The 12108-nt window shown below is 39.7% G+C and overlaps 1 protein-coding gene across 3 annotated transcripts in view; it reads right to left on the bottom strand.

The window, feature by feature from the left end:
• The window catches only part of Prorp (protein only RNase P catalytic subunit), a 138264-nt gene that overhangs the window by 69643 nt on the left and 56513 nt on the right, over nucleotides 1–12108 (bottom strand). The gene's annotated exons all lie outside the window — the stretch shown is intronic.

Below are 12108 nucleotides of genomic sequence, written 5' to 3'. Positions count from 1 at the left end.
GAGGCACAAAAATGGAGAGACAAAGGGTGAACAAACACAGCAATGGTACTCACTGGACACTGTTGAAAATAAACTATACAACTTATGGATAGGTATTGGAGGGAAAACCTGGGAGAGCAAGGGAAGGGATGACAGTATCCCAAAAGAAATGTACTCTTTACCTGACTTATGTAACTGCAATCCTTCTGTACATCACCTTTATATAACAATTTGAAAAAAGAAAGAAAAAAGAAAATAAGATGGGGGTATGGGATGCTTAGGAATAACATATAGGCAGATAAAAGTATGGGCTGGGAAGGTGGCTCAGTGGTAGAGTGCTTGCCTTGCATGCATGAGGCCCTGGGTTTGATTCCTCAGCACCACATAAGCAAAAAGAAAAAAAGCTGGAAGTGGTGCTGTGGCTCAAGTGGTAGAGTGCTAGCCTTGAGCTGAAGAGCTGAGGGACAGCGCCCAGGCCCAGAGTTCAGGCCTTACGACCGGACCCCCCCCCCCCCCCCCGCAAAAAAAGTATGAAGACCTTGGTCTTAAGTGATCATGTTGCATCTTCAAGTTTGTTGACAGAATTTACAGCCATGTTAAGAAAACACCTAGAGACTGAGGGCTGGTGGCTCATGCCTGTAATCCAAGCTACTCAGGAGGCTGAGATCTGTTCAAAGCCAGGTCAGACAAGAAAGTTCAGAAGACTATCAATTAAACACTAAAAAGCTAGAAGTTGAGCTGTGGCTCAAGTGGTAAAACACTGTCCTTGAACAAAGAAGCTGAGAGTCTAGGTCCTGAATTCAAACCCCATGACCATCTCAAAAAACAAAACAAACAAAAAACAATAAAAGAGATCACATATACATATCTCAAACCTTTTGTTTCCCTTAGCTCTTTTCCCTTTGGGCCTTCTTCTTATTTTAACCTTATTTTCTTTTAAATTTGTTTTATTTTCTGTATTGTGTATATTATTATAATATACCCATCTATCTCTATCTATAACCATCTATCCAGAAAAAAAGTCTGAATTGCTGCAAATCAAACACACATGAAAGTTACATCATTTTTTAAGAAAAGCTTAGGTAAATTTACCACTTACTTTGGAATCATTATTTACCTTACTGACATAACAGATATATAATATAATATATATATATATATATAATAGCTAACATGGGATTACATTTTCATAGGTAGCTTCTAATTATCACATTCCTAAGGAAGGTGTTTCAAAATATTGTCATAGAAGCAAGATATACACAATAATGATTCACAAAGACAATTTTACCACACCCCAAATATTTAGCACACAGAAACATTAAGACAAGGAATTAACTTGCCATTAAGATTTTACCAGAGGTAACAGGTACAGGAGCTTGGCAACTATATTCTTAACAAGGCTATTCTAAGACACCTGATCATTTGACTAATATAATCCAGGAAGTTTCAATTCAAATATTATGCAAAGTGTGGCTTTCAGAGACATTTGGAAAGAAAGGAATATAAAGTCAAACTCATTATAGAAATTAACTAGTCAGGTACAGTTCATGTCTGTAATCCTAGCTTCTTGGGAAGCTGAGATCAGGAGACTGCAAAAAGCTTGTAAGATGCCATCTCAGCCAATAAAAAATTTTGGTCTGGGGGTACTCACCTATCATTCCAGCTATATAGGAAGCCTAAGTAGATGGACTTTGGTCGAAACTGGCCCAGGCAGACATTGAGACCCTATTTGAAAAAATAACTAAGGAAAAAGGAGCTGGAGGCATGATTCAAATGGTAGAGTGCTTGCCTGGTTTCCATAAGGCCCTTAGTTCAACCCCATTATCACCCTCCAACACTTACCCAACAACAACAACAACAAAACTAACTAACTGCATGGCTTCATTCAATTTTCAACTCAATGCCCTTGATCATGTCACTAGAAACTCAGCTGATAGTTTATCATTTACTTCAATAGCAGCTGGTACATAAAAGAATATTTCTAGGGGCTGGGAAGGTGGCTCAGTGGTAGAGTGCTTGCCTTGCATGCATGAAGTCCCGGGTTCGATTCCTCAGCACCACATAAGCAGAGAAAGTCGGAAGTGGAGCTGAGGTTCAAGTGGTAGAACACTAGTCTACAGCTGAAGAGCTGAGGGACAGCCCCCAGGCTCAGAGTTCAGGCCCCACGACCGACAAAATAAAGAATAATTCTAGCTGGGCACCGGTGGCTCACTCCTGTAATCCAGCAACTCAGGAGGCTGAGATCACAGTTCAAAGCCAGCTCAGGCAGGAAAGTCTATGAGACTCATACCCAATTAACCACCAGAAAACTGGAAGTGGTACTTGGCTCAAGTGGTAGCACACTAGCCTTGAGCTGAAGAGCTCAGGGACAGCGCCCAGGCCCAGAGTTCAAGCCCCACAACCAACAACAAAATAACAATTCTAGTTGGGCAACAGTGGCTCACGCCTGTAATCTTAGCTACTCAGGAGGCTGAGATCTGAGGATCAGAGCTGAAAGCCAGCCCAGGAAGGGAAGCCATGAGAATTCTAGCTTCAATTAACTACCAAAGAAGCCAGAAATGGCTCAAGTGTTAGTCTTGATTAAAGAAGCTTAAGGACAGTGCCCACGCACTAAGTTCAGGACCTAGGACCAACACAAGAAAAGAAAGGAAAAGAAAAGAAAAGAAAGGGGAAAGAAAGAGAGAGAGAAAGAAAGAAAAAGAAAGAAAGAAAGAATGAGAGAGAGAGAGAGAGAGGGAGGGAAGAAGGGAGGGAGGGAGGGAGGGAGAGAAGAAGGAAGGTAGGAAGGAAGGAAGGAGGGAAAGAGAGACAGAGAAAAAGAAAGAAAAAGGAAAGAAAAAGATTGAGAAAAAAGAGAAAGAGAAAAAGAGAATGAGAGAAAGAAAGAGGGGAGGGAAGAAGGGGAGGGAAGAAGGGAAGGAAGGAAGGAAGGAAGGAAGGAAGGAAGGAAGGAAGGAAAGAAAGAAAGAAAGAGAACTATTCTAAGTAGTATAGACAGACTATCATAACTGTGTCACATGACAGAAACAGAAGTCTTACTGTGTCAAGTAGGAGTAGAAAGAATGGCACAAGATGAAGAGAAGTAGTCAGATTGACCAAGTTTGGCCCAGAGCAATCTGACTTCCCTGAGTTATGAAGATAAATATGAGAAAGAAAAAAAGCAAAACAAAACAAGAACCACTCATGTTCCTCAGTGAATACTGGACTGGTGTCCACTAATACCCATTTATTTCCTCAAATTAGTTATATCACCTTTAACTAGCCAGATATAATTTTCAAAGTAAGGACTTACAATTTGATATGCATTTTTCCCAGACAGTGAGCTTATAGATTCAAAAATCCTCTTGGGCTAGGGCTGTAGCTCAATAGTAGGGTGTTTGTCTAGCATATGAAAGGGCCCAGGGTTCATCTCCAGCAAATACAAACAAACAAACTACAAATAAACAAAACAACAAAACTTCTTCAACCTTAATAAAATAGAATTTAAATAATGCTGCCAAATCAGCTATTTTAAGATATACAATTCAAGCCGGGCGCTGGTGGCTCACGCCTGTAATCCTAGCTACTCAGGAGGCTGAGATCTGAGGATCGAGGTTCAAAGCCAGCCCGGGCAGGAGAGACCATGAGACTCCTATCTCCAATAAACCACCAGAAAACCGGAAGTGGCGCTGTAGCTCAAGTGGTAGAGCGCTCGCCTTGAGCTGAAGAGCTGAGGGACAGCGCCCAAGCCCAGAGTTCAAGCCCCACGACCGACCAAAAAAAAAAAAGATATACAATTCAAATTTATCATTTACATGACTTACTTTCTTAAGATTCTAATCCCATGAATCCATTAAAAGTGATTTATTTAGCTGTTATTTCAGATTCTGTAGGGAGAAAAATGTAATTTCATTGCTTTTGGTAGTCTATTCAATTATTTTTAGTCTCGGGTTTATCCCAATTAACACTTTCTCCTTGGGCTCCTTCATTTGTTTCTTTGAAAGTAATACTTCAGCTAATTTAAATAATTATAATGTTAATAAAACTCTTTAATAACATAAACTGTTGATCATGGAAATATAACTTCTCTTTTGAAAACAGAAGTGTATAACTCTTAGAACCAATATCCAGTTCCCTAAAATGAGTTTCATATAGATAGTTTGAAAATGAAAAATAGATTTCTAGTCACTTCCTGTCTAACACCAGTGCAAGATTCTCCCTACCACATGAATGGTAGATGCCATGGACCCAGGTGTAGTAAAAGGACAAAGACTCAAATTCAATCTACATTGTCCAGTATGATAGTTATCAGAATTACATGTGTTCAAATGTAAATTTAATTAAAACATTTAGTTCCTCAGTACCACATTTGCACAAGAGCACTACAAAGCCAGCGGCTATGGCGTTTAAGTAGGGCAGTTATAGAAAAATCCTGTTGTGTAGAATCTGGATTGCTCTAGATTGCTGACGAGGTGCTGAAAAGTACAGTTGTCCTGGAGAAGGTTTTTCATGTGTGTAAATCCATTAAAACTGGATTTGCTTTTGTTTGTTTTCACTGAGCAATAGCCAAGCCCAGCCGTGCCAGATGTCTTCCATAAACAAAGCTTGGTGTCATTTAAATTATCATCTGGTACTATAATGTGGCTTGGCTAAATCAGAGCAAACTGAGTCCCAGATTTAAGATGAGTTGAGGGGCTGGGAAGGTGGCTCAGTGGTAGAGCGCTTGCCTTGAGCTGAAGAGCTGAGGGGCAGCGCCCAGGCCCAGAGTTCAGGCCCCACGACTGGACCCAAAAAAAAAAGAAAAGAAAAGAAGATGAGTTGAGACCTCGGCTGGGTCTCAGTCATTTGCCTATCATTCTTTTTTATTTTTTTTGTCGGTCGTGGGGTTTGAATTCTGGACACTGTCCCTCAGCAGTTCAGCTCAAGGTTAGTGCTCTACCACTTAGCCACAGTGCCACTTCTGGCTTTTTCTATTTATGTGGTGCTGAGGAATCGAACCCAGGGCCTTGTGCATGCGAGGAAAACACTCTACCACTGAGCCATCTTCCCAGCTCTTGCCTGTCATTCTTTGTGATAGTTCTTCCAGCTTTAACCATGCCATTAAAAAATTGTTATGCTGAGAAATTACAAGAATAATTAGAAATGTAGATGTGGGGGAACTGTTGCTGAAGGTTTGTTATTTGCTGTTTTGTACAGGTGATAACTGGGCCTGACTGGATCCATAGAATATGGGCGGTTTCATGTGTCTTCAGCACTTGGCTTGAAGGTGGAACTATTTCATTTCTCTCTTGCTAGGCTTTGTGGTTAGCTCAAGGTTTGAGTTAAGCAGGCTAGCACCATTATTTAAGTGAAGGCAAGTATGTACTTCATAACCATCAATTATTACAAAACAGGCGTGGGTCTGTAGCTGAGTTGTAGAGTGCTTGCTTAGCAAACACAAGGCACTGGGTTCACTCACCAGCTCTCAGAGGAGGTACACACACACACACACACACACACACACACGCACACGCACACGCACGCACGCACACATACACACACATACACACATACAACAAAAGATTTTCCACTCGAAGAATAATTTAAAGAACTCATTTGACTTCTATAATTACTTGTTTTTGTAAAGCAGTAGGAATGCACTTCTCAAAAACCATTCTGTGTAACAGTGATTCCGAAAATGTGTTCACAGATCCAGCAGCAGCAGCCTTCTCAGGGTCTTATTAAAAATGCAAATTCAGCCAAGCACCAGTGGCCCATGCCTGTAATCCTAGCTGTACTCAGGAGGCTGAGACCTGAGAATCATGATTCGAAGAAAAGTCCCCGTGAAACTCTCATCTCCAATAAACTATTCAAAAAAGCCAAAAGTGGCTCAGGGACAATGCCCAAGTGTTGAGTTCCACCTCAAGCCCCAGGACCAGAAAAAAAAAAAAAAAAGCAAATTCTTAACCCCAACCTAACTTTCCTCATTAGGAACTGCATGCAGGACCAGTACTTACTTTTCACAAGCCCTCTAAGTGCTCTGATACTGTTCAAGTTTGACAATCAACATTCTCCTATATGGTAGAAACACCTGTGTTAAAGTTTGTACCATTCAAAGCTTTAATTTCTTTAGTTTCTTTTCTTCTTTAAATTTCTTCTTTAAAGATTTTAATTTATTCTTTAAATAGTGGGAGATTTTTTTTTTAAGAAAGAAGAGTAATAAGGGCTGGGAAGGTGGCTAGTGGTAGAGCGCTTCCCTTGCATGCATGAGGCCCTGGGTTCGATTCCTCAGCACCACATAAGCAGAAAAAAAAAGCCGGAAGTGGCGCTGTGGCTCAAGTGGTAGAGTGCTAGCCTTGAACTGAAGAGCTGAGGGACAGCGCCCAGGCCCAGAGTTCAGGCCCCACAACCGGACCCAAAAAAAAAAAAAAAGAAAGAAAGAAAGAAAGAAGAGTAATAAATACTTATAAAAGAAAAAGTGAAGTTCATTTTCCCAATACTAGTGAGTACAAAATTTTTATTACCAGATTGTCTTGCTAAACACTCACATGTATAGTAATTTTTGTAATATATTTTAAACAAAATGGGATCATCTTGTAAATTTTGTTTTCTTTTTTTTTTTTTCTTCAAAAATAGGAATTGAATTCGGGACTCTGCTCAAGTGAGGCAAGCACTCTACCACTGAACTCTACCCACAGCACTTTTCATTTTATTTTGGGACAGAGCCTAAGTAGAGTTGCTCATGCTGGCCTTGTACTTTGAATCTTCCCACTCAAGAACTGGGATGAATAGGCGTGTGCCACCATGCCCATCTTATATTTTGTTTCATTTTGTCTTTTTCATATACTATAGGTATCTTTCAGTAATGTAAATTTACCTCCAGTATTCAACTGGCTTCTACGATTCCCAATTTTTGCTATTACAAAGATGCAATGAAATTTTATGTATATTTTGTGCATATTTATATATTTGTGCAAATTTTTCTGCAGAATAGATTTCTAGAAGAAAAATTGCTATATCTGTGTATGTTTTGAGTACAATATCAAACTGATTCCATAAAGCTAAATTGATGTTACCACTTACAAAATAAGACAGTGCTTGGCTAATGTTTTCTAAATGTAAAATAAGAATGATACCTGCTGGGCATGGTGGTGCACACTTGTAATCAATCCCAGTACTCCATCCAGAAGGATCATGAGCTAGAAGCCAGCCAGAGCAACAGGTAAGTTTTATGCCAGGCTCAGCAACACAGCAACTCTGACTCAAAACAAACAAATCATAAATCTTTTTTTATGTGTACCAGTCTTGGGGTTTGAATTCAGGGTCTGAGTGCTGTCCCTTATTTTTTTTTTTGCTCAAGGCTAACTCCATACCACTTGACCCACAGCTCCACTTCTGACTTTTTTGAATTTTTACTGGAAATAAGAGTCTCATGGAAGCCGGACAGCAGTGGCTCATGCCTGTAATTCTAGCTATTCAGTAGGCTGAGATCTGAGGATCACACACTTTTCTGCCCAGGTAGGAAAGTCTTTGGGACTCTTATCTCCTATAAACTACTCAGAAAAAGTCAGAGTGGCACTATAAACTACTCAGAAAAAGTCAGAAGTGGCACTGTAGCTCAAGTGATAGCACTAGCCTTAAGTACAAAATGTATCAAGGACAGCACCAAGGCACAGACTGGCAAAAAAAAAAAAAAAAAAAGTTTCAGGAACTTTCTGCCCGGGCTGGCTTTGATCCTCAGACCTCAACCTCCACAGTAGATAAGATTATAGGCATGAGCCTCTGAACCTGGCTAATAGCATCTTTTTTTTTTTTTTTTTGGCCAGTTCTGGGGTTTGAAATCAGGGCCTGGGCACTGTCCCTGAGCTTCTTTTGCTTAAGGCTAGCACAGCACCACTTCTGGCTTTTTCTCTTTTTATGGTACTGAGGAATCAAAACCAGGGCTTCATGCATGCTGGGTAAGCACTCTACCACTGAGCCACATCCTCAGCCCTAATAACATCTTTTATATAACAAAATAAACTCTGAGGATACTTCATTCATACGAACATGTTTATATTTAAATTTCAGGTAAATGCATTTCTGAATAAATAATAAAACTTAAAATCATATTGTAGGAAAAACTTTTCTAGAATGCATTATAATCTACCTTCATTCTAAAGTAGAATATAATCAGAGTTTACAATTACAAGTTTTCAACAAAAATATAATTTGTCCACCTCTAAAATGGGATAAAGATTGTTAGGCTTTTATTATTTTGAACATGAGCTACTATAATCTACTTTCTTTTTCTTTTTCTTTTTTTTTTTTTTTGTCTGTTGTGGGGCTTGAACTCTGTGCCTGGGTGCTGTCCCTGAGCTCTTCAGCTCAAGGCAAGTGCTCAACCACTTGAGCCACAGTGCCATTTCTGGTTTTCTGATGGTTAACTGGAGATAAGAATCTCATGGACTTTCTTTCCCAGGCTGGCTTTGAACTGTGATCCTCAGATCTCAGCATCCTGAGTAGCTAGGATTACAGGTCTGAGCCTGGTGCTCAGCTCTTTTTCTTTTTGCTAGTACTGCATTTTAAACTTGCTTGATGCTTTACCACTTGAACCATGTTTGTAGTCTAGCCTTTTGCTGACAGACTTTCCTGCTCAGGCTGATTTGTGTCTTACTTTCCAGATGTCTGCTCCTGAGTAGCAAGGATTACAGGTGTGAGCCACCCAGCACCTGGCTTACTTTCTATCTTCTTATAACAGCTGTTCTCTTTCAACTTGGGCAATCTCTTTTCCCCATCAAAAGTTCAATTGTTGCTAGCAGAAAACTTGTCCTCCCACTTTTTTTTTTTTTTTGTAAATTACTTTATTGTTGTCTTAGAGAGATATACAGTGGAGTTACCATTATAAACATCAGGTGATAAGTACATTTCTTTTCTTTGGTTGGTATCATCAGTTCCCTCATTTTCTCTGATTTCCTCCCTCCCATCTCTGCCCATGAGTTGTTTGGTTCACTTTCATCAGTGTCCAGTGCAGCTGATGGGCTTTGCTACTGGCACATTTTCATCTGTTTTCCACTGATTCTGTGCCTTCCCCCCAACTTCCTTCAGATGTGTATGTGTATATACCATGTTTATGTCCTTCATGCATACACACTGGACTGCTGCCACAGACTGCTGGGGCCTGGAGAGCTGTCTGAAAGAGTAGATAGGTTCTAAGCAAAAGCCTGAAGAAGCCTCCAGTAAGTGGTGAAGTTGAGCAGCTCTCTCTTACTTTTCAGCCTGTGACTTTAGACAAACTGAGACAATTTCCCATTTGTAAAATGGAGGAATTGTCTACCTCCCAGGACTTTTCTGTGTGTATTCCAGTCCTAAAGCTTGAACTCAGGGCTTGTTGGTATCCCTGATCTTTCTTGCTCAAGGCTAGCACTCCACCACTTGAGCCACAGTTCCACTTTCAGCATTTTTTGGTGGTTAATGGGAGCTAAGTATCTCATGAACTTTCCTTCCTGGGGTGGCTTCAAACTGTAATCCTCAGATCTCAACTTCCAGAGTTGTTAGGATTACAGGCATAAGCCACTGGTACCCCTGCCTCATAGGACTCAAGTGTAAAATAAATGTAAAGAGCATGGCACATAGGAGATACTCAATAGCCAGTTGATACTATCATTATATTATTATTATTATTATTATTATTAACACTATTATTATCATTATAGGGTTTTTAGCATTGATTTTTTTTACTTTTTTCAGGCCTTTATGGCTTTTAAACTTTTTGGCTATGTTTTATTGGTCCCAAACTGCAGAAAGTCTACCATAATAAATACAGTGTACTTCACTTTCATTTATTTTATGGTACTACCCTGTGGATTTTTTTCCCCTTAAGGCAAGGTTCTCACTGTACAGCCAGGCTGGTCTTGAACTCATGATTCTCCTACCTCATTCTCCAGAGTGCTAGGGTTACAGGTTTATGTTTGTACCACAACACCCAGACAGCTATTTTATTTTTAGTATTCTTTTATTTACTCATTTGGGGGGGGGTGCTGGGAATCAAACCTAGGGCTTTGTTTATACTGTGTATGCATGAGCATACATCCAGCTTTGCAATGGTGCTACTACATCTTAAGAGATAGTGTTTAGAAACACTTATGGGGAAGAATATTTAAAAGGAGGCAAAACAGAAATTCCATGGCCAACATTTAATATTTGTTCTTCTTAAAATGATAAGGTATTTATGAGTTTCCTTGTTACTATCATATTACTGAAAGAGAATTTCAAGCACTATTGGTGACCAACTTCTCAACATTTCTACAGACTGGGCTAAAACAATATGCCCATGATTGTATACACATTCACATATACTAGCCACAGTTCATTGTGTCTCAGGTACTTTATGTATTGAAACATTTACAAGAGGCCACGTAAATGGACAGAGAGAAATAAAATGACTTTGAGTGGCAGGGAAAAAAAAAAAGAGAATGAGAACTCTGCCAAGCAAATGCTCTAGTAAATGACCATCAATAGCTAATCCTCTAGCCTCCACTTTTCTTTCACCATAGTAAAAACCAACTACAAGATGGCAATCAAAACAATTTTGCAGTTTCCACCCAACTACTTTCTATTCAATGCCCCAAGTACACTATAAGAAAGAAAGCATTCAGTGCAGATGTCTGGCCATAATTCTTTCAAATTACATTACAAGTTTTCATTCTGCTGATGCCATTTTAACCAATTCCCAGCTACAAAAAAAAAAAGGAACAGCATTTTTTTAAAACTTTATTTTTAGGAGCGGCATTTTGAACAGCCAGCAAGATTAAGTAAAATGATGTACTCTTCCTCCCCCACAGTCTATTAGAGGAGGTTCAAATGAACACTGGTTATCCAAAATATAGACTACAAAAGGAATAGGAACAAAAGTATAAGGAATGAACCATGGAAGCATGTGGATGGGGGGAGACAATGAAAGAAAATGCAGCATAAGAAGCTTTCTACTTTATATACTTCTCTTTTCTAAGTGAAAAGTTGGTATGCTGTCCCTGTCCCTTCAAAGCAGTTTCATATATCCTATTATTACTGATTTGGTAATTGAAAAGAAAATCCAAGTTGTGAAAATATGAGCAAAGTATGAGTGACAGAGACTTGTAGAATTCCCTCCCTGATCATCCTAGGAAAAAGAAAAAAACATAAGTATAAGCTCATGCCAGGCATGGTGGTGCACACCTGTAATCCCAAATTCTCAGAAGGTAGAGATTGGGACGATCACAGTTGGAGGCCAATCTAGGAAAAAGTTAAGCAGAGTCCATTTCAACCACTAAGCTGGCATGTTGATGTGAGATGATCCCTATCCTCTTAGGGATGTGAGGTGTAAATAGGAGATCGCAAGCCAGGTTGTCCTAGGCTAAAACTCAGGGCCCTATGTGAAATAAAACTAAAGACATTCTCCAACCCAAGGAATATACTTTTTTTTTAAGGCTCTTTGCCTCCATCAGCCTTCAAACTGCATTATTCACTATTTGCTTACTTTCACAGAAATGACACAGGCCCAACAATGCGCACATCTGCCTGATATTTAGTGCATTTACTGGTCAGATGCCAATTCTGAATACTTAAGAAACTCAGGGACAGAGCCCAGGCCCAGGCCCAGGCCCCAGGACTGGCAAAAAAAAAAAAAAAAAGAAAAAAGAAAAAAAAAGTGAAATAAAACTAAAGCAGAAAGGGCTGTGGGCTTGGCTCAAGTAGTAGAGCACCTGACTAGCAAGTTGCAAGGCTCTAACTCTTCCCTCTGCTCCCACTTCAGGGGACCCCCCCACACACATTTCTACACAAAACTACAGTAAAGGACCTTGATCTCGAAAATAAACAACAATCAATTACTAAAATATAATGTAATATAAAAATCCAGGCAAAGACAGTTTATACTGCCATGGTGAAACTCACTTTTAGCTCCTGGGCTAGATAGACTTAACAATGATAACAAGCAAGGTATCACCATCTCAGATGTGTGACAGACTTTGGAAAAATGCTCATTTTTCTTTTGAGAACCTTGTAAGATTGCTTTCTCAGTCATACTGGATTCAGGTACCTAGGTAATTTGCATAAGCTACTAGTAAAGAAGGGATAGGTATCACCTCAGAGTAGAGCTTTACAAGGCTGTATATTCCTTTTCACTTTCCCTGCCCCCTGGCCACAGTGATC

Source organism: Dipodomys merriami, unplaced genomic scaffold (genome assembly GCF_024711535.1).
Source record: "Dipodomys merriami isolate MVZ:Mamm:240054 unplaced genomic scaffold, mDipMer1.0.p SCAF_1, whole genome shotgun sequence".
NCBI lineage: Eukaryota > Metazoa > Chordata > Mammalia > Rodentia > Heteromyidae > Dipodomys > Dipodomys merriami.
The sequence above is the reverse complement of the archived record's forward strand: the minus strand, read 5'-3'. Positions and strand labels throughout refer to the sequence as shown.